This window comes from Eurosta solidaginis, chromosome 5 (genome assembly GCF_040869045.1).
Source record: "Eurosta solidaginis isolate ZX-2024a chromosome 5, ASM4086904v1, whole genome shotgun sequence".
NCBI lineage: Eukaryota > Metazoa > Arthropoda > Insecta > Diptera > Tephritidae > Eurosta > Eurosta solidaginis.
This window is the reverse complement of record NC_090323.1, coordinates 226,467,529-226,487,432: the sequence shown is the minus strand read 5'-3', so window position 1 is coordinate 226,487,432 and position 19,904 is coordinate 226,467,529. Positions and strand designations below refer to the sequence as shown.

General features: G+C 35.1%; 1 protein-coding gene across 4 annotated transcripts in view; it reads left to right on the top strand.

Moving 5' to 3' along the window:
- lama (lamina ancestor) overlaps nucleotides 1-19,904 on the top strand; it is a 77,935-nt gene that overhangs the window by 24,194 nt on the left and 33,837 nt on the right. Inside the window, exon 1 of one of the 4 annotated variants that reach the window (XM_067788657.1) lies at nucleotides 785-843. The exons of 2 other annotated variants lie outside the window; for them this stretch is intronic. The gene's annotated coding sequence lies outside the window, so the exon portion shown is untranslated. Of the gene's footprint in view, nucleotides 1-784; nucleotides 844-13,069; nucleotides 13,165-19,904 lie in introns of those variants that run through there. One more of the 4 variants, XM_067788655.1, reaches the window with a different exon arrangement.

The following is a 19,904-nucleotide window of genomic DNA, read 5'->3' as shown; positions in this document are numbered from 1 at the left end:
AAAATACACGTTGGTCGAATTTCGACCACAGGCGATACTGGTATAAATTATTAAAATCTCACTAATTCGAGTACTTCCGGTCAAATAGTGCAAAATCTTTAGCAGTATAAAAGAGAGAGAGAGAAAAGATTTTATTTATTCTACAATTGCATTTTATCGAACAATAAACTCGTGAGTACTTGCTTTAAACAATAGAGCCATCTTTAAGGTATTACAGTTGTATTCGACTGTATAAGGCAAATGACATTCAACGTTTTGTGTGCTGGTCAAGTTCAAAACTTAAAGTATTGAATGTATTTGCAAAATCTATAGCCAAAAAATTATGCTCTCGAATTTTATACGAGGAACCTCTTATACTCATATGTATGTAGTATACACATGTATGTCCGTGAGTATAAATTTGGCTAAATAAATGTATTTAAAATTTGTTTTTGTTATTTTGTTTAGTTTGCTCTCATAATTTTAAAATCTTGATCGATTGGATAAAGGGATGGACGCAGCTTTTGAAGTGCACAGTCCTGACTGATTACCAGTAGAGATCGGTTCGTGGCGGCTTAAAAACTAAAAAAAAAAAGAATTGTAAAATATTGTTGTTTTGCTTCGCGGTATAAAGGTAGCGCGCTTTCAATCTATTGTGTTGGAAACTGTGTGATTTTTTAAAATAAAATTTTAAGAAAATTTGATGCGAAAAAAGTGTAATCTACTCTAAAATTGTGACACAAGCCTCACCAATTTTTTTTTTTAAGTTTTTTTGTAAATAAAAAGTATCAAAAGAGGGCACAACTCGTCATTTAACTATTAAAGGAGTAATAAATCATAGTTTTTAACGCTGTCTCTGAAAAGGTATTTAAAGAGCTTTGTTACATATTTGAAAATTCTAAGCTTGTTTGAGTATTTCAATTATTTTCCTTGTACTATGCTTACCAGTTGACAACTGCACTACGTTGCTGAATTACAAGTCAGCTGTCAATACTAATTAAGGTTTAGACAAGTTAAGTATACATAATTTATTTATTTTGTATTTATATGGACGTGTTTCTTTTTAAATATGCAATTAGCTGTGACAATAAAATGTACGTATTTAGTTTAGTTTTAAAAAAAAAAATACTAAACAAAGTGAGCGCCAAATCAGCTGTGAAGTTGAGTGAAATCATGAAATTCTTAGATGTTGTTTGTTTCCTACGATAGTTTTTTTAAACCGAACTTATCACGAGAGTATTAACCAAAATTCTCTTAGTCGTCAAAAAAAAAAAAAAAAAAAATTATTATTTTCATTTACTGAACATGAGCACGGAGCTCATTTAGTACAATTTTTGATGTTACTGATCATCATCATTAATTAGCGATATTGGCCGTGTCATAACAAGTCACGCCAGCTACCCCTGTTTCATGATAATTAATGCGAATAGGACGCACCAATGGAGGTCAAATCTTCCTCCACATGCCTATCTCGACTCAATAAAGGTCTCCTCATTCATCTGTTTCCAAACTGCGGCATCGCCTGAAATACTTTCTTTGCTGGAGCGTTCGCATAACATGACATAGCCAGCGAAGCCTTTGGGTTTTTATTCGCTGCAATATCTTCATATCTGCGGAAAGTTTTTAAAGCTGGTTCCCATTCATTCACAGTATAGAATTTATAACCGCGAATACGGCGATTCTTTCTTAGTTGACGTACTTGCTGTTCGCCTTGTTCTCATTTACCGCAACACCGCCTTCACGGTCTCGATTTTATAGCCGCGAATGCGCCGGTTTCTTGGTTGACAGGAAGTACATCGTCTTGCGCTCATTTACTGCAAGACCCACTTTTTTTGGCTCTATCTAATCCAGGGAAGGTGGAACTCACAGCGCGTAAGACCAATATTATTGATGTTATTTATATTAGAGAAAAATTAAGGCCCAAACCTTAAGCTATCTAGAGCTGAATGTATTTGCCAGATTTACCACCTGAACCCTACGTCTTTCGAATTTCTAAGTTTCTATTTAAAGCAGTGGTGCTCAATGCCGGCATGTGCTATACTTTATGTACGTCTACGTTTGCGGGGAAAAAAACGCTTATCATCACTTAGATAATGTTTAGGAGACCCATCTAGCGGAAATTATTGAAGACTCGTGGCAGTGGTAAATAACTCGCTGCAAAGCGGGTTGTTCTGAATAGCGGAGACACATACCTCTGTTGTTGTTAGTGTATAGCCTATAGCTGAATCGGTTGCGATGCATCGTAGACTCACACCATTTTCGGTCATAGATGTGGAGAATAGTGTAGAGAAAAAATAGAGAGGCAAATTTTAGTTGCAACTGAGTATAATGCATTCTGAAATTTAGCAGTACCAATTTTCTGCGCAACAATTTCACAAGTGTAGATAAAGTTTATGCACTTCCAAGTTCATATAAAGTTTAAGTGCATATGTATATACATGTAAAAAAAAACACAGCTAGTATGTGTTAACAATATTTGAGCATAGAATTGACGCATGAGGCGTTTACTGCTTGAAGTACACGCTAAAACTGATTGACTGCTTTACTGAATCTCTGTCGCTGCGCCGAAGCTCTCGAGCGCACAACTTAACTTAAAGCTGGAGACATTGGTGCTTTATCGGTAACCGTATCGGTAACCTTATAACAGCTGATTCGACCAACCTTATGAGAATCAATGCAATCGATTATTGGTGCCGCTAAGGTCGTAACCGTATCGTAGCCAACCAATTGGGTTTTGGTTTACCGTCGTAACGATAAACAGCTGATTACGTTAGGGATACGGATACAGCGATACGACATACGGCACCAATGACTCCGGGTTAAAGCCGTAGTTACCCACGAACGTACGTAGAAAAAACGTGTCAGCTGACACGACCTAACTTATGAGTGTGCAATGTAAACGAAAACTCATCGACGTTCAACGCACGTACGTACGTAGCCCGGAACGTAGAAACCAAAACAATTTTGATTTTTTCCGTAAGAACGTGTCAGCTGATCGCTCTCTCACTAGACAGAGTTACCTAGTAAACGTTTGTGCGCTAATTTTTGACCGTTTGCAGTTATTATACAAAAAGGCCTAAAGATTGTTTAAAATTTTGTTGAAATATCCTAAAATTATTATATAAAATTGTAGGTTACAAATAAATGAACTAGAAATTCTTATTCAATATTTGTTTCTGCCATTTGCACCATGAAAATTTGTAATTCCAAAAGTTGATGTTTGCATAAGCATGCATGCAAACTGGTCAATGGCAACAGTGCTTTGCTGTAAACAATACACACACAAATATGTTATGTACATGTACAGAGACGCAGACTTTGATTCCTACGGGCTTGAGGGTTCAGTCAAACGTGTTTCGCACGTCGGTGGGTAACTGCCGCTTAAGGCAGGCGGAGGGAAACTCCTCGATCAGTTATAATAATTTGTATCAGTAATTAGAGAGCTTTACATAAATACTGTTGTCACGCTCCCTCTTACCATTATCCTTCGCTTATTAGAGCCAGTATTGAAAAATTTCTAAGAGCAAACAACTATCAAATTTTGTTCGCTCTTCCCTGCTAGGAAATATACCTTATTAGATAAAATCGTTATAATCGCGATACATTGCTAATAACTCGTATATGGTATAGCTTAGTGACTATAACTTACAGTTTATTAGCCATACACAAGTCAACAGCACTGAATTTTCCATGAATTATGAATATCTATTTAAGTGTGTATTTACGTCCGTACGTGTGACTTTGTATGCATATGCAATTGGTAATATATATGGGGTATTCCATCCCATTTCGACCAATTTTGAACCCGACCCCTTTAGAATTGGCTGAAAGTTTTTCTTCTTTTTCTAGCTTACGAAAGACGTTTTTCAGAATTTTTTCTAAATTTTTCATCCAACTCAAAAAAAGTTATGAATTAAAAAAAAAACACCGTTTCTTTTTCAAAATGCTATAACTTTTTAAAAAATTGACCGTTTGGGATCTTTTTTTTTTTAATTTGTTTTTAAATGTACTTTTCGGAAAAAATTCAAAAAAAATTTTAAATTTTTTTTTTCAATAAAAAAACAACAAACAAAAAAAAATATCGGCCCACTCCGGGATTAGTGGGGATGATTGTAGAGTTGATTGAAGTTTTTTATGAGAAAAAAAAAAAATGGCCAAATTCGTAAAATCTCGAAAAACTGAAAAATTACAAAAAAAACTTTAAATATTTTTTTGTATTTTTTCCGAAAAGTACATTTAAAAACAAATTTAAAAAAAAAAAGATCCCAAACGGTAACTTTTTGAAAAAGTTATAGCATTTTGTAAACAAAAACGGTGTTTTTTTAAAAATTCATAACTTTTTTTTGAGTTGGATGAAAAAATTTTGAAAAACGCCTTTCGTAAGCTAGAAAAAGAAGAAAACCTTTCAGCCAATTCTAAAGGGGCCGGGTTCAAAATTGGTCGAAATGGGATGGAATACCCCATATACATATTTACATATATATTCAAAAATTTAGATCTTGTCAGTGTTTTTGACACGTGTAAATAACCTGGAATTTCGCTGCAGTGCTAGCTATTACTGCATTGCTTGACTAAGTCGTCACCGACTTCATAAAGCTAATAATAGTCTAGTTACTTTGGATTTGCTCTGTTGGGTATGTACAATAGCAATTAGGAAATTTTGATAGCGCATTAAATTAAGGTAAAAAAAGGTGAATAATAACTTTTTTCAAACGTGGTAATATTTAACGACAATTTCAACAGCGTAATGTATTGAACAGTAGCTTTGTTGAATGTTTGAAGAGGCATAATGAACATATGTATATTTAAACATGTTTTTGTATCTACCTCTTATAAATTTAATAACATAACTTCAGATTGGAGCAATATGAGTTAATGGAGAGATATGTTAAAGAAACGTATCCTTAAACTCTTCAGAACCCAACTCGCAGTATATTCTCATATTGCGTGTAGCTCCTCCCGCATGAAGAAAGCAAAATAATGTCTCTGATTGTGTTGTCACGTAAAAACCTTAATTTCCATGCATCCCTTATATCTCCGCTCACCATTAATATTAGATAGGCTTATAATATTCGATTTCACTTGTTTATATATCACGGTGACATTTTATCCTAAAAATGCACTTCACTAACAACAATATGTCGCTCATTCGCACTGGCATACGGCGCAAGCTCCGTGGTATTTTTTTTTTTTGTTGTTTACATCATTTGATATATTCTTTGATTTCTTTTCGTAGGCAAAATAGTCTTCTTGTTCTTCTTGTAACGATAAGGCAACTGCATGAAGGTTTTGTCACGTTTGATCGATGTGGGTGGTCCTCTGCCGTATACAGTTCCGGTATATTCGGAAAAATGGCATTATAAAGATTCTAGCCCGACCATCTCGGGAACAATTTGATATGATTTCGTTGAACATTCTAGGTCATTCAACCCGCTCTTTCCGTAAAGTACTTATTGTCACCAGAGGCTCGTCGTATAAATAACCAGCGTTCTCCGCGGTTAGGTGAGGTGGATAATAATAATTATCATCGCTTTTTGCCTTTTTAGCATAGTTTTTGGCGACCGCAGTGCTGTAGTGGTAGCGTGCTCCACCTACCACACCGAAGATCCTGGGTTCACCCCCGCGCAAAGCAACATCAAAATTTTAGAAACAAGTTTTTTCCATTAGACGATTATTTTTCTAATCGGGGTGGTGATTTGGCAAGCATTCCGAGAGTTTTTGTGCCATGAAAAGCTTCTCAGTGAAAACTCATCTGCTTTGCAGATGCCGTTCAGAGTCTTAAAAAATCTATAGGTCTCGTCCTGTTAATTTGTAGGGAAAATTAAAAGGAGCATAACACAAATTGGAAGAGAAGCTCGGCGTGAAATCTCTTCGGAGGTTATCGCGCCTTACGTTTATATTTTTATAAATTTGCCTGTCTTGTACGGTTTACCCTCTAAGCCAAAAGAATATATCATGACGTCGATCATGACGATATTTTCAGTATGTTGTCAGCAATTTCAAGCTTCTAGCTATTAAAGTGAGGAAGAAATGACGAAACCCATCTTATCTAAAAAAATCGGTGGCATGATATATATATCATTTATGTATATGACCGATCTTGGCGATTTTTCCAGGCAACAATGTTTGCCACTTACGTAAGCATCTGATGAAATTTCAAGCCTCTAGCTGTTTAAATGAGGAGCAAATGAAGAAAACTGCTTTTCCCAAAAATCGGTAGCACGATATTATGGCCCAATCCGATTCCGAAAAAATTATTAAGCGAACATCAAAACCGATCACTTCCTTTTTAATTACAATTAATGTTAGCTTACTTTTCTGATCTGAGTCCAGTGTGCAAATAAAACTAAATTATTCCACTGTTTCCCCAACGTTTCGCTAATCTTTTAAGCATCTTCAGGGGACTATTTATTCTAAAAATTCACTATTAGATTTTTGTGTTTTACATCAAAAACATAAAACCATTAAAACATAACAACAAAAAACATTGTTAACTTAAACGTTTATAAATATATCACACATCATCGGTACCATCTAACCATCATGGTAGTCTTATCAATACTGCTCAGCAAATTTCATCAAGATATATCAATTATTGAGGGACTACTTAGTTTGCGTTCAAACAGACAGATGGAGCTTTTTAACCTATTGGTGGGTATATCTTTTCCCTTTCATTTTCATAAAAGGTATAAAAACGCTTTAAATATGATAAGCTCTGCTCGAATTATCTTTTTTCCCTTACTGCTCATTGACTGATAAAAATTATTAATTATGAAATATTATATTGATGGCATACATATTAAAATTTAATTTTGTCTGGTTTAGGACTCCCCATTGTTCGCTTATCACCGTCAACATTTTCTTTAGCCATGTACAATCTTCAAACGTGTTCTGACGTTCGCTTCCTCATTTGAAAAAAAGGTCAGATTTAAAGTGAAGAAAAACGAAAGGCATATGATATACTAAAGCGCCAATCAAACCTTGTATTTAAGATCAATGAATAAAAGTATTAATAACTATATTTTTTTTAGTGTTATGCAGGTGTTGTGGTTTGAGACCAAGCGTCCAAAGGGGCAAGTCAAAACAAACATAAAAATGCTGGGGCTGGCCCTCCCCAGTAGTTTGGCAAACTCTACGAGAGTATTTCTGCCATAAATAACGACAATAACATCCAATTCCCAAGCTAATCTCCCGTATACTGCAAGTTTTTCGCTTTTGTTTATTTTGTTTCAAACGGCTTGACAACTTCATATCATTTTCCCTTGTGCTTATGTAATTAATATCAATATGTAAATCCTTCAATCGATTTACATATGTTAGTATAAAAATAATCTTCTTCTGGCGATCACATACATATGTGTGTAACTGAACACATACACTTACTTAAGTATACACCTCTTGATATTGTAAATTGATAATTTTACTCTACAATTGAAAAAAGAGAAAAAAAAAAATCGCGCCGCATATCCATATGTTTGGATTGGATAACACAGCGATCGAACAGCTGACAGCCGGCACACAACTTGTCAACCTTCAATGAGCGGTACGTTCTAAATATCGACGTCATGATCAGGTTATAAAATATGCAAAAATGTTCCTACTTACGTACTCAGATAAACATATGTATATACATGTGTCTCTATGACACAACCATGATCTATTGACTTGATTACGTAGCATTGCGATAGAATAGAAAATGTTTGATATAAAGTAACAAAAAACAAGTAAGGACGGGACTGTGCCGAAGACTTCATACCTTTCATGAATGGGGCTGAACAATAATCTTATCCCATTCGTAATCTCCAAATAATGCGCTGTATAAGATAAGAAATATATAGTGAACAGATGTACATACCTAAACGATTTTAAGATAAATATAAAAAATGGCAAAAAACCCCCTTACCTGAACGATCGGTTGTATGGAATATATATTATATATAGCTCCGATCGAAATGATTTTTACAGAAAGTTTTCTATGATATATTAGAATATATATCACCAAGTTTCACGTTTTTATATTGGAAACTAAGGGAGAAATGACCAATAATCTTTCTATCTGAACGATCGGTTGTATGGGATATATACTATATATAGCTCCGATCAAAGTGATTTTTTCAGAAAATCTTCTATGATATATGAAAATATATATCACCGAGTTTCACGTTTATACTTCCTAAATTGCGGCAGGAATGACCAAAATCGTCTTATCTGAACGATCGGTTGTATGGGAGATATATGTTATAGTGGTCCGATCCTACCGGATCCGACAAATGTCTAATATAATAAAAAAATACACCCTGTGCCAAATTTCATTAAGATTTCTCATAATTTGAGGGACTAGTTTGCGTTCAAACAGACAGACGGACGGAAGAACAGACGGACATGGCTATATCAACTCGGTTCGGCGCCCTGATCAATTCGGTATACTTAATGGTGAGTCTATCTTCTATATTTCTCAACGTTACAAACATCGGACCAAAGTTAATATACAATTTCATGTTCATGAAAGGTATAAAAAGTATATACTATATTCAAGACAAATTGAGTTAACAAGAAAAGGGTATAGTTCATGTGAAACAGAACATTAACTATATACCCAATTGGGAGTTTACAACTTAGCACATAAATCTGTTCGGCATTTCGCAAGGCTCTGCAGATATTTCGCTTCACGTGCAGATTCCAGATTTTCAAAATTATGTCCAGACGATATCAGTTTATATAGCCAGTCCAAAGCTAAATAAAATAAAACTATGTATTAACGAATGATATTTTCTGGTGTCAGACATTTTCATATTTGCACCTTGTTTGTCTCTTATAGCGTTCTTTAGACGAATTTTAAGATAGTCCGATTAAGAAAAAAATTATTGGTGGGATATTCTTGAATAAAATTTGAGGAAGAACAGAGTACATAATACTTACCGTCACATTTCCAATTAGCTAAGAATTTAAAATAGAGATAGAAATGGTTCCGGGGAATGAGTGGCATCATTTCAGCCTGTTAACTTGACCAGACTAGATTCTAGAAATGTTTGTTGCTAACCCATAGCGGTAAAGAAACATGTAGGCCATAGACTGAAAATATAGCGAACCATACCGAATTTCGGAAAAGTTTTCGCTAGGGACCTACCTTTCATTCAAAAAAGATAAACTACAATTTAGTGTGACTTCCCCAATAATTGCTTAAGTTTTTCTACCAACGTTTTCAATCGATTTCAGGAAAAAATTTGTAGATCTACCACTTGAGCGTTAGAAGTCTGAACAGGTTTATCGCCAGGAATTTGTAGATTTTTTGTTTGAACTGGCTACCTTTTGTTATGGTGAGGCTTATCAGATATTTTGTGACTTAACCATCGGGTCAGAGTTGCTTCAATGAGCTCACGAAATTACCCGTGAATATTGTAAGCATAAATGACTTCCCTTGATCACTCTTTACTACCTGGATTCACATAAATAGCAATTATTTTTACTTACACATCCAAAAGGGCCTTTTACTTGGAGGATAACTATCTGTCAGATAGTTTCATTTGCCATTTTCGTTTTCACCAACATAGGGTGACCAATCCCCACTAAGCTGACTTTTGTTTATACGTTTTCCTTGGAATTAACTGAGATGCGAATCTTCGATAACTTTTAGTTTAGTGATTAACTGAAGATGGTGAAAACGGCCTTAAATAGCGCTGGTGATTCTTTAAAAATTATTATTTTAGGGGTTTTCCAATATTGAATACCAAAAAATGTACTTGTTGTTTTAGCATATCTACAACTATTTATAAATATACACTAAAATATCTCACAACTGGATGGACATGCAACTGGGTATAAGATAAAAGAAAAGGTGTTATAACAAGTAAGGAAGGTTAAGTTCGGGTGTAACCGAACATTACATACTCAGTTGAAAGCTATGGTGACAACATAAGGGAAAATAACCATGTAGGAAAATGAACCGAGGGAAACCCTGGAATGTGTTTGTATGACATGTGTATCAAATGAAAGGCATTAAAGAGTATTTTATGAGGGAGTGGGCCATAGTTCTATAGGTGGATGCCATTTAGGGATATAGCCATAAAGGTGGATCAGGGTTGACTCTAGAATGCGTTTGTACGATATGGGTATCAAATGAAAGGTGTTAATGAGTATTTTAAAAGGGAGTAATCCTTAGTTCCATAGGTGGACGCCGTTTCGAGATATCGCCACAAAGGTGGACCAGGGGTGACCCTAGAATTTGTTTGTACAATATGGGCATCAAACGAATGGTGTTAATGAGTATTTTAAAAGGGAGTGGGCCTTAGTTCTATAGGTGGATGCCGTTTCGAAATATCGCCATAAAGGTGGACCAGGGGTGACTCTAGAATGTGTTTGTACGATATGGGTATCAAATTAAAGGTATTAATGAGGGTTTTAAAAGGGAGTGGTGGTTGTTGTATAGGTGGTCGCCTTTTCGAGATATCGCCATAAAGGTGGACCAGGGGTGACCCTAGAATGCATTTGTACGATATGGGTATCAAATGAAAGGTGTTAATGAGTATTTAAAAGGAGTAATTCTTAGTTCCATAGGTGGACGCCGTTTCGAGATATCGCCATAAAGGTGGACCAGGGGTGACCCTAGAGTTTGTTTGTACAATATGGGTATCAAACGAAAGGTGTTAATGAGTATTTTAAAAGCGAGTGGGCCTTAGTTCTATAGGTGGACGCCGTTTCGAGATATCGCCATAAAGGTGGGCCAGGGGTGACTCTAGAATTCGTTCGTGCAATATGGGTATCAAACGAAAGGAGTTAATGAGTATTTTAAAAGGGAGTGGCCCTTAGTTCTATAGGTGGACGCCTTTTCGAGGTATCGCAATAAAGGTGGACCAGGGGGACTCTAGACTTTGTTTGTACGATATGGGTATCAAATTATAAGTATTAATGAGGGTTTTAAAAGGGAGTGGTGGTTGTTGTATAGGTGGTCGCATTTTCGAGATATCGCCATAAAGGTGGACCAGGGGTGACCCTAGAATTTGTTTGTACAATATGGGTATCAAAAGAAAGGTGTTAATGAGTATTTTAAAAGGGAGTAATCCTTAGTTCCATAGGTGGACGCCGTTTCGAGATATCGCCATAAAGTTGGAGCAGGGGTGACCCTAGAATTTGTTTGTACAATATGGGTATCAAATGAAAGGTGTTAATGAGTATTTTTAAAAGGGAGTAATCCTTAGTTCCATAGGTGGACGCCGTTTCGAGATATCGCCATAAAGGTGGGTATGCAATATGGGTATCAAACAAAAGGAATTAATGAGTATCTTAAAAGGGAGTGGACCTTAGTTCTATAGGTGGACGCCTTCTCGAGGTATCGCAATAAAGGTGGACCAGGGGTGACTCTAGACTTTGTTAGTACGATATGGGTATCAAAAGAAAGGTGTTAATGAGTATTTTTAAAAGGGAGTGGGCCTTCGTTCTATAAGTGTTCGCCTTTTCGAGATAAGGTGGACCAGGGGTGACTCTAGAATGAGTTTGTACGATATGGGTATCAAATTAAAGGTATTAATGAGAGTTTTAAAAGGGAGTGGTGTGAAGGCGTTTTCCAGATATCGACCAAAATGTGGGCTAGGGTGACCCAGAACATCATCTGTTGGATACCGCTAATTTATTTATATATGTAATACCTGCCAAGATTTTAAGGGTTTTTTATTTCGCCCTGCAGAACTTTTCATTTTCTTCTACTTAATATGGTAGGTGTCACAACCATTTTATAAAGTTTTTTCTAAAGTTATATTTCGCGTCAATAAAACAATCCAATTACCTTACCATGTTTCATCCCTTTTTTTGTATTTGGTATAGAATTATGGCATTTTTTCATTTTTCGTAATTTTTGATATCGAAAAAGTGGGCGTTCATTTTTCATACCAAGATAAAGTGAGTTCAAGTAAGCACGTGAACTAAGTTCAGTAAAGATATGTCGATTTTTGCTCAAGTTATCGTGTTAAAGGCCATGTGGAAGGACAGACGGACGACTGTGTATAAAAACTGGGCGTGGCATCAACCGATTTCTCTCATTTTCACAGAAAACAGTTAACGTCATAAAATCTATACCCCTACCAAATTTCAAAAGGATTGCTATATTTTTGTTCGACTTATAGCGTTAAAAGTATCCTAGACAAATTAAATGAAAAAGGGCGGAGCCACGCCCATTTTGAAATTTTCTGTTATTTTTGTATTTTGTTGCACCATATCATTATTGGAGTTGAATGTTGACATAATTTACTTATATACTGTAAAGATATTAAATTTTTTGTTAAAATTTTACTTAAAAAAAATTGTTTTTTTTAAAAGTGGGCGTGGTCCTTCTCCGATTTTGCTAATTTTTATTAAGCGTACATATAGTAATAGGAGTAACGTTTCTGCCAAATTTCATCATGATATCTTCAACGATTGCCAAATTACAGCTTGGAAAAATTTTAAATTACCTTCTTTTAAAAGTGGGCGGTGCCACGCCCATTGTCAAAAATTTTACTAATTTTCTATTCTGCGTCATAAGTTCTACTCACCTACCAAGTTTCGTCGCTTTAGCTGTCTTTTGTAATGAATTATCGCACTTTTTCGGTTTTTCGAAATTTTCGATATCGAAAAAGTGGGCGTGGTTATAGTCCGATATCGTTCATTTTAAATAGCGATCTGAGATGAGTGCTCAGGATCCTACATACCAAATTTCATCAAGATACCTCAAAATTTACTCAAGTTATCGTGTTAACGGACGGACGGACGGACGGACGGACGGACATGGCTCAATCACATTTTTTTTCGATCCTGATTATTTTGATATATGGAAGTCTATATCTATCTCGATTCCTTTATATATGTACAACCCACCGTTATCCAATCAAACTTAATATACTCTGTGAGCTCTGCTCAACTGAGTATAAAAATTTACTCTTTCAGTTCATTTCCCGTACAAGCGGTTGGCGATTTGCCGCATTTATTAACTCGCATTGATACTCACCCTTTCTTGCTCTTGTTTAGCGTTGAGAGCCACATCTCTGAGATTATGCGCATCCAATTTGCGCTCTCAAGCAGTTCCAATGGCCAACGATCGTCTGGGACTGAGTGAATTTTATATCTTTAGTTCTGTACGTACATTCGCTCAGTGTAAACGTTTCTAGCGCACATTGCTGTTTATATCACAGCATTGTAAATATTTTATTATCGAAGGTATTTTATTTTTAATTTTTTGGCTGTGATTCATTTTAATTTTTTTTTTAATTTAAATAGAAATTTTATTTTATTTGTGTTAACAAATAAAAATATATTATGTTTAATTAATCAAGTGATAAGTGATTTTGAATCAAGAATATTCTGTCTTATCTCTGATTAAAGTTATTCACATGTGTGTATGTATATATATATATACATATTTAGTGTTAAAACTCTTAGTAAAGCCCACCCTGAATTGCTTTATCTGGCAACGAACTAGAGGTTTTGTTTACACGTGTATCATTGGACTAGCACGTGGCGTTCTGTGAGCTACTTTCCATGTACATATGTATTGTTATATAGAGTATGTGTGGATATAAATCAATGAGTTGTATAATTTTTTGTTACAACATTATTTTTAGCGTTGTGTTTTAATACAATGCTTAATGATTTCTCTATGCCATATGACGTGTTGCTATGCCGCTGGCGCTGTTTTAGTAGCGCAGTAACACCTTAAAACATTTTTGTATCTTATGTGAAGACAACCAGCAGGCAGTAAAACCAAGTAGCTGTAAACTAACTCAAAACTGTTATGAATGTCAGGTTAACTAGTTATTCATAATAGGAGCTAAGTTATCATCGCATAGATAATCCTTCGCGATAGTAAGTGTAATGGCTTCAATCAGAAATACATCTGTCTCATTCTAGTTTAAAATAGCCATACAAAGTACTAGTTCGCTAACGGCAAGCCGTTAAGCTGCTGAGTGTTGGGTGCTACGTTGATGACTCAAGTCAACACCATTAGTGATCATTCAATTATTATAAAACTAATGTGAACCCATTGCTGGCGGATTGTGATGGTAGCGGAAGTGATTTAGCAAGAACTCCGAAGGTATTTCTGTCATGAAAAGCTTCTCAGTGAAAACTCATCCGTCTTGAAGATGCCTTTCGGAGGCGACGCAGAACATGTAGGTTCGTCCCGTCAATTTGTAAGAAAAACTTAAAGGAGCACGACGCAAATTGGAACAGAGTGTCGGCCTAAAATATCTTTGGAGGTTATCGCGCCTTGCATTTATTTTTTTATTTTAATGTGAACCCGATTAAAACTTAGCTAACGCCAGGATATAAGCTCAAAGCATTGACTTATAAAGCCAAATTAAAAATCATGCCTGTAACTCAAATTCTCAACTGTTTTGTCTCGGAACGTTTCACACGACCCCCACAAACCAGTCGTCTGATACCGTAGTAGGCTTCCTGCCTTGATGTCCTCTTCGTATTTCTCTTATGCGCTGTACAGGTTGTCTCTAGGATTTGATGGTCTCAAGTATGCTCTAAAGTAGTTTTATCAGTTGACAATATTTCAGCTTTTTTGGTAGTAGTTTGACTACAGTCAGAAAGCTCTAGTCCAATGCTCATTTTTGTTTTGAAAAGCTTGTTATTTGGCAGCATGGTTGGTACTATCATTATGTGCATAAATTACTGACAGTGTTAGTGGGTTTTGGTCAGATCCGAGGGGAGGTTTTTGTTTTTTATATGTGACACTTTGGAATGTAAAAAAAAAACAGTAATTATGAAATGCATAAAGGTTGAAAAAATATTATGAGCTAACGATTTATTAAAACATTTGAAAAATTTCCGGTAATGTTAAGCATGCAAATTTTCTCATATAGTACAAGGCGTGCACATAAAATACGGTAAGTTTGTTTAGAAAACAATTCGTATTAGAAGAGTGTTGCCGAAAGAAAAATCAGCTGTCGCGCTGTTTGTTCTGGTTTTTAAAACTTGTACATAAGGTGTTATTAATCTTATAAAAATGGGTCCCTGGGGCAAACCTATTTTAATAGTTATTTTCTGTTTTTGAGTCGCAAAAATTCCTTGTCAAACATTTTCTTAGGTGATAGTTTATGGGATCCCGGGGATACCCATAATATTTTCATGACGAACTTTGCATCCTTTTTATTTTTTGCATTTTCTTAAAAAAATCCGCATACAATAGTAAAATCCGGACTTTTATTTTATAAGTCCAAAAATAAAAGTTAAATCCCGACTTTTATTTTTTGAAGACAGAATAAAGGTCCGGACCTATAACTATGAAACGGCTCATCTAAATGAATTGAATTTTTTACCAATAAATAGGTTCTTCCAAATATCTAGATTTGAAACCTAAATGATAATTCCAAAGGTTTTGTTACTAATACCAGAAATTTGTCATAGAAAAACTAAAACCAACTTTCATAGTACTATACTTATACTTTTCCATAGTAAGTTTGATCCAATTGAGATATTGCCTTGAAATTTGATATATCGTTTTCTGTTGAAACAAAAAGAATTCTGTATGCAAAAAAAAATCTTTTCATTTGGATGAGACCTTCCGTAGTTCTGGGCCACACTTTTAAAAACAAAAGTCCGGATTTGAAAATTTCTTTCGAAATAAAAAGTTAAGAGTTCGGAAATGATTGTTTCTGAAGGAATTTTATTATAAAAAGAATAACAGTTTTGGTCCCTCGCTTGCACTGTATAGAATTGATATAGATATGTGTAAGCATAAAAAGATTTCGATTGACCTTGTCCATTGTTCGGACTCTGAATATATTGGTATCGGGCAAAATCGGACTATAAATCCGTCCACTGTTTTAATATCAAAAGTTTCGAAAAATTGAAAAAATTGTGTGTTTCTATAATAAATATTGATCAAATATCGAAACTTAGCTAATGGATTGCCTATAAATTATATAAAGTATAAATAAGAAATTCAACAACATTTTTTTAAAATATGAAACGCGTGACCTTCATTTAAGAGAAGAGAATGTAAAGGTTTTACAAGCTCTTTATGACATCATGTTGAAATTTGGCAAAAGCGTTACTATTGCTATAAGTTATAGACCTAGAACAAATTAGCCAAATTCATTTGAGGACTTAGAGCACTTTTTTTTAACGCTTTGATGGAAAACTCGAATTCAAAAAATAGCGATCAATGTCTTAATAGTTGTGTTTTTTTACATCTATATACATATATGGTTAAACTTTATATGGACTACTAAGCGTTAAACTTTATCTACACTTCTGAAATTATTGCGCAGAAAATTGGTACTCCCAAATTTCAATACGCATTATACATATATTACATCTACAAATGGTGTGTGTCCACTATTCACCGCAACCGATTCAGCTATAGGTTATACACTATGGCCAACAGAGGTGTGTGTCTCCGCTTTTCGGTACAACATGTTCTGTAGCTAGTTATTTAAGCATTGTTTTTTTTACCCGCAAACGTAGACGCATATACGTGTTAAAAAACACGGCTAATATGTAACTATTTTTAAACGGTTTTATTTAGCTTGACTTGACAGGCTGGCTGGTTGGCTGGTTGGTTGCTGGCTGGCGCGAATTTTGTAATTGAAATTTAAGTAACTTCCCGATAAGCTACAAGCTTGAAACTTGGAATATAGTTCAGAACCCGATGACAATGCAATATTAAAAAAAAAAAAAACTCTTGCGCCACCTGCAAGGATCGCGATATTCAAAAAATCGTATTTGTTGTCCGATTTGGCTCATATTTGGAACACAAAATACATACAAGAATAGAAAGAGAACTATGAAAAAAAATCGCTGCTAAGTGGCGCAAGGATCGAGGTATTCAAAAAAATAATATTTGTGGTCCGATTTGGTCCATATTTGGAACACATAATACATACATGAATAGAAAGCGACCTATGATGTCCGATTTGGCTCATATTTGGAACAAATATTACATACATCAAAATATTTTGGAGTTGGAGGAGGGACAAGCATACGTGGCGCAGAGTCGAGTAAAGTCCTTGGAAGGATTATGTATTGAGGACTTAGGTTGTAACAAATTGTCAGGAAAGAGGCTTTGTAATAATGAGTCACTAAATGAACTAAATAGAATGAGAAATAATAGGCAATTAAATAAAGATTAAAAACTTGAAGATAAAATAATAAAAAAAAAATTTTAAGTTAAACGGTTTTATTGAAAACAATACTTACATGAAGCAATAATAACACTGAAAGCTAGAAAATAATTAGGTGGGTCCTAGGTACTAGTCATCACACTCCTCATCAATCTAGGGCGTTGATCAGACAATTAAATAAAAGCATTGGACGCGTCAAGATCTATAAGTGCTGAGCTATAGGGAAATAGGCATTAGACTGGGTCGAAAAAAAAAGTTGCTAATGTCCGCCCATAAATTTCAATATGAGAGGGTTTCGGAAATTTTTTTTTTTTGTTTTTTTGATCCTTCGAAATACAGCCGAAAAGGTTTTGGAGGTTTTGGAGGAAAAATTATTATTAGGGTTTGCATTGAAAAGTGAATAAAGATATGCCAAATATCATAAATAGGGGAAGTCAAAGTAAATAAGTGAGTCAAACCTGTTGTTTCGTATTTATAATAATAACACTATGCGACAAAATCAACTTTTTTTCTGGGTATAGGACAAAACCCACTTTTTTGTAGAGATTGAGGAGTAAGTAAACAAAGTACTATCTCCGTTTTTCGAAGTTAAACTCCAAAAAATAGATATCGGCTTTCGAAGTTCGAAATTCTACAATTCGAAATTTTATTTTTTTTGATAACGCGTTCAGCAAATTGAAAAAGTACAAGTAAAGTTCGGTTGTAACCGAACATTATATATTCAGCGTGAGCTTCAATTGTGCATTTCATTTCAGATAAATTACTTTTCTACATAACACCTGGCACCGACCGTTTAAAAGAATTATATGTCTCCCCATTTCCTCTCACAGTAAAAATTGATAAGTGAAATATCATTGATTCAAAACTATTTTTTGCTAGTTATAGCTTATTATTCTAGTCTACGACCCTTTAAACTTGTTTTATATCTAAGTTGCCGTGGTCTTTAACCGATCCCGTCCATTTCTACTATAAATATTTTCTGCTATAAGGAAAATATGTGTACAATTTCGTTACGATATGTTAACTTTTCTTCGAGTTGTGGCTCCCGAAACATAGAAAATTGCTTAGTCATAAAAGGGACGGTGCCACGCCCATTTTTTTATACTCAGTTGAGCAGAGCTCACAGAGTATATTAAGTTTGATGGGATAACGGTTGGTTGTACATATATAAAGGAATCGAGATAGATATAGACTTCCATATATCAAAATAATCAGGATCCAAAAAAATTTGATTGAGCCATGTCCGTCCGTCCGTCCGTCCGTCCGTCCGTTAACACGATAACTTGAGTAAATTTTGAGGTATCTTGATGAAATTTGGTATGTAGGTTCCTGAGCACTCATCTCAGATCGCTATTTAAAATGAAGGATATCGGACTATAACCACGCCCACTTTTTCGATATCGAAAATTTCGAAAAACTGAAAAAATGCGATAATTCATTGCCAAAGGCGGTTAAAGCGATGGAACTTGGTAGATGGGTTGACGTTATGACGCAGAATAGAAAATTAGTAAGATTTTGGACAATGGGCGTGGCACCGCCCACTTTTACAAGAAGGTAATTTAAAAGTTTTGCAAGCTGTAATTTGGCAGTCGTTGAAGATATCATGATGAAATTTGGCAGGAACGTTACTACTATTACTATATATGTGCTAAATAAAAATTAGCAAAATTGGATGAAGAACACGCCCACTTTTTAAAAAAAATTTTTTTTAAATTCAAATTTTAACAAAAAATTTAATATTTTTACTGTATATAAGTAAATTAAGTCAAAATTCAACTCCAGTAATGATATGATGCAACCAAATACAAAAATAAAAGAAAATTGCAAAATGGGCGTGGCTCCGCCCATTTTCATTTAGTGTGTCTAGAATACTTTTAATGCCATAAGTCGAACAAAAATTTACCAATCCTTTCGAAATTTGGTAGGAGCATAGATTCTATGACGTTAACTGTTCTCTGTGAAAATGGGCGAAATCGGTGGAAGCCACGCCCAGTTTTTATACACAGTCCACCGTCTGTCCTTCCGCTCGGCCGTTAACACAATAACTTGAGCAAAAACCGATATATCTTTACTAAACTTAGCCCACGTACTTATCTGAACTCACTTTATCTTGGTATAAAAAATGGCCGAAATCCGACCATAACCACGCCCACTTTATCGATATCGAAAATTACGAAAAATTAAAAAAATGCCATAATTCTATACCAAATACGAAAAAAGGGATGAAACATGGTAACTGGATTGGTTTATTGACGCAAAATATAACTTTGGAAAAAACTTTGTAAAATGGGTGTGACACCTACCATATTAAGTAGAAGAAAATGAAAAAGTTCTACAAGGCGAAATCAACAGCCCTTGGAATCTTGGCAGGAATACTGTTAGTGTTATTGAATATATAAATAAATTAGCAGTACCCGACAGATGATTTTCTGGATCACCTGATCCACATTTGGTCGATATCGCGAGAATGCCTTCACATATACATCTAAGGGCCACTCGCTTTTAAAACCCTCATTAATACCTTTAATTTGATATCCATATCGTACAAACACATTCTAGAGTCGACCCTGGCCCACCCTAATGGCGATATCTCGAAAAGGCGTGCACCTATAGACCTAATGCCCACTCCCTCTTAAAATGCTCAGTAACACCTTTCCTTTGATACCCATATCGTACAAACATTCTAGAGTCACCCCTGGCCCACCCTAATGGCGATATCTCGAAAAGGCGTCCACCTATAGACCTAATGCCCACTCCCTCTTAAAATGCTCAGTAACACCTTTCGTTTGATACCCATATCGTACAAACATTCTAGAGTCACCCCTG